The sequence below is a fragment of the Eriocheir sinensis genome, unplaced genomic scaffold, assembly GCF_024679095.1.
Source record: "Eriocheir sinensis breed Jianghai 21 unplaced genomic scaffold, ASM2467909v1 Scaffold217, whole genome shotgun sequence".
Taxonomy (NCBI): Eukaryota; Metazoa; Arthropoda; class Malacostraca; order Decapoda; family Varunidae; genus Eriocheir; species Eriocheir sinensis.
The window spans coordinates 22,697-26,165 of record NW_026111518.1 but is presented as its reverse complement, the minus strand read 5'-3'; the positions used below and the strand labels follow the sequence as shown (position 1 = coordinate 26,165).

Genomic DNA, 3,469 nt, shown 5'->3' with positions numbered 1-3,469 from the left:
ACCCTGTAGGAAAGTAAAGTTGTAGGAAGGTGGCACTCTCTGGCTCAGTGCTAGGGAATCAGGTGTCATGTGCTGCAGAGAGGCTTGTAGGTGCTATAATTTTTTTTTTTGTTTACGTCGCGGCCTATTGCTCCGGTAGGCTATACCCGGTGGGGCCTGATGGTCGGCCCAGGTCATTCTGGCGCAGGCGAGTGTTTATAGTTGCACTATCTTGTGTTGACTGATGCTGTCCAACGGAACTCATCTTTGAGCCTCCCTCTGGAGAGGTTATCTAGAGCCCTGGTTGATAGGTGGTCGTCAGGCCAGTCTGTGTGTAGTCTTAAGCCACTCGGCGGTGACTGAAAATCCTCAGCTGTGCGGCGGCTAGGATTCAAGCCCACGTCCATCCTGGCCGTAACGCTATCCTTTCAGTTACCGATCCCCCCAGTACGAGTGAAATGCTGGACTGCATTAATCTGGCAATGTAGAAGATGAAGGTGTAGGAATGTGGCACTCTCTGGGTCTGTGCGAGGGAGTCAGAAGGTGTCGTGAGCTGCAGAGAGGTCGGGAGTTGTTATAACCATGATAGTGAAAGGGTGGACTCCACTAATCTGACCCTGTAGGAAGGTGAAGGTGTAGGAAGGTGGAACTCTCAAGCTCTGTGCTAGGGAACCATAAGGTGCCATGTGCTGCAGAGAGGCTTGGAGTTGTTATAACTATGCTAGTGAAAGAATGAACAGCACTAATTTGACACTGAATGAAGGTGGCACTCACTGGCTCAGTGCTAGAGACTGTGTCTTGTGCTGCAGAGACCCTTGGAGGTGTTATAACAATGATAGTGAAATGCTGGATTGCACTAGTCTGACCCTGTAGGAGAATGGCACTATCAGGCTCAGTGCTAGTGAATAAGAAGGCGCCATGTGCTGAAGAGAGGCTTGGAGGTGTTATAACTGTGCTAATGAAAGGCTGGACTGCACTAATCTGACCTGTAGGAGGGTGGCACTCTCAAGCTCAGTATTAGAGAATGAGGTGTCATATGCAGCAGAGAGGATTGGAGGTATTATATAAATGCTAGTGAAAGAATGTTGGTATGGCGGGTCTTCTCTGGGGAGAAGGAAACTAACGCGTTCCAACATACAAAACCAGGAAAAGACGATATGGAGACACCGAGAGAAGGAAGGGAAAGAAGGGAACACCAGAAGAAGGAAAATGAAGAGAAGTAACACTAGAAGAAGGCATATGAAGTAACACAAGAAGAAGGAAGTTGAAAAGAATAACACAAGAAGAGGGAATTTGAAAAGAGTTACACAAGAAGAAGGTATTGAAAAGAGTTACACAGAAGAAGATATTGAAAAGAGTAACACAGAAGAAGGTATTGAAAAGAGTAACACAGAAGAAGGTATTGAAAAGAGTTACACAGAAGAAGGTATTGAAAAGAGTAACACAGAAGAAGGTATCGAAAAGAGTAACACAGAAGAAGGTATTGAAAAGAGTTACACAGAAGAAGGTATTGAAAAGAGTAACACAGAAGAAGGTATTGAAAAGAGTAACACAGAAGAAGGTATTGAAAAGAGTAACACAGAAGAAGGTATTGAAAAGAGTTACACAGAAGAAGGTATTGAAAAGAGTAACACAGAAGAAGGTATTGAAAAGAGTAACACAGAAGAAGGAATTTGAAAAGAGTTACACAGAAGAAGGTATTGAAAAGTTACACAGAAGAAGGTATTGAAAAGAGTTACACAGAAGAAGGTATTGAAAAGAGTAACACAGAAGAAGGTATTGAAAAGAGTTACACAGAAGAAGGTATTGAAAAGAGTTACACAGAAGAAGGAATTTGAAAAGAGTAACACAAGAAGAAGGAATTTGAAGATAAATAACACAAGAAGAAGAAATGTGAAGTAACACCGGAAGGAAAATGCAGAGAAGTAACACTAGAAAAATGAAAATGGAAATGAAAAGAATCATCCACCTTTCGGCCCAAACCAACATCACAAAATTATGGGCGAGTCTCTTCTGGGAGGAAAGCGGTTCGTTCAGACCCAGGAACACCAGAAAGGATGATAGAAACATCAAGAAAAGGAAAACAGAAAAGTCATCCACCTTTCGGCCCCTGGGGCCGCAGGGTGGGTGACGGGTGAATCTCCTCTGGGGAGAAGGAGGCTAACCCACACAGTCAAGATAGAGGATAGAGAAAGGAAATTAAATCATCGAGAAAAGAAAATGAAATTACAATATCAAGAAAATAACTAAAAAGTCATCGAGCTTTCGGCCCCTGGGGCCGCAGGGCGGGTGACGGGTGAGTCTTCTGGGGAGGAGGAGGCTCATCCACAGCCAGCAACACCAACAGAAAGAAAAGAAAAGAAAACATCATGAGAAAAGAAAAGAAAACATCAAGAGAAAAGAAAAGAAAAGGAAAAGAAAAGAAAAGAACAAAGTAAACAAAGCAAAACAAGACAAAACAAAAACAAAACAAAATAAAACAAATTAAAACAACATTATAAATATATAAATAAACAATTCTATAACAAACAATATAATTTAGCTACTGGGACTGCTCAAACGATCGAGATCAGCTTGGAAGTGTTCTTTATCCGTTGTCGTAGTGACTCTGCTGGCTATGTTTGTGTCGTCGGCAAATTTCGATATTTTACACGATAGCCCCTCGTCAATGTCATTTACGTACACTAAAAACAGAACAGGTCCCAACATCGACCCCTGTGGAACACCGGTTTTGACATCTCGCCAGTCAGATAACATAAGAACATAAGAACGTTGGAATCTGCAAGAGGCTGGTAGGCCTATACAAGGCAGTTCCTTTGACCCTAGACTCCCGTGTATCTAACCCCACCTCGTATCGCTGTCCATGAATTTATCTCATCTATTTTTGAATGTGACAATTGTATTGGCACTCACCACATGACTGCTAAGCCTATTCCACTCATTCACAACCCTGTTGGTAAACAAATTTTTGCCTATGTCCCTGTTAAATCTGAATTTATCCAGTTTAAACCCATTACTTCGTGTCCTACCCGGTTCTCTTACCAACAAAACCTTATGAATATCTCCCTTATTAAAGCCCTTCATCCATTTATAAACCTCGATCATGTCTCCACGCACCCTTCGCCTTTCTAGAGAATGCAAGTTTAACTGTTTGAGTCTTTCCTCGTATGGCAAGTTTCTCAACCCCTGAATCATCTTAGTCATCCTCCTCTGCACTGACTCTAACATTTTGATATCCATTCTATAGTAAGGTGACCAGAACTGAACCGCATAGTCAAGATGAGGTCTAACTAATGCTAAATATAGTTTGAGGAAGACTTCGGCGCTTCTGTTGCTTACGCTCCTTGAAATAAATCCCAGTACCCTATTTGCTCGATTTCTAGCTTGAATGCATTGTGCCCTTGGACAGAGATCAGAGCTCACTAAGACCCCTAAATCTCTCTCGCACCCAGACCTGCGTATGAGAGTGTCATTTAAGCAATAGTTGTGA

General features: G+C 42.4%; 1 long non-coding RNA gene across 9 annotated transcripts; it reads left to right on the top strand.

Moving 5' to 3' along the window:
- The first annotated feature begins 1,092 nt into the window (after positions 1–1,092).
- On the top strand, positions 1,093–2,493 carry LOC126990865 (uncharacterized). 9 transcript variants are annotated; one of them, XR_007744874.1, is made up of 3 exons: positions 1,093–1,297; positions 1,460–1,621; positions 1,702–2,470. It is a non-coding gene; the product is annotated as an uncharacterized LOC126990865 (long non-coding RNA). The 9 variants fall into 9 exon arrangements; XR_007744871.1 differs by having other exon boundaries at positions 1,093–1,378; positions 1,487–1,621; XR_007744870.1 differs by having other exon boundaries at positions 1,294–1,405; positions 1,783–2,493.
- The last annotated feature ends 976 nt before the right edge of the window (positions 2,494–3,469 follow it).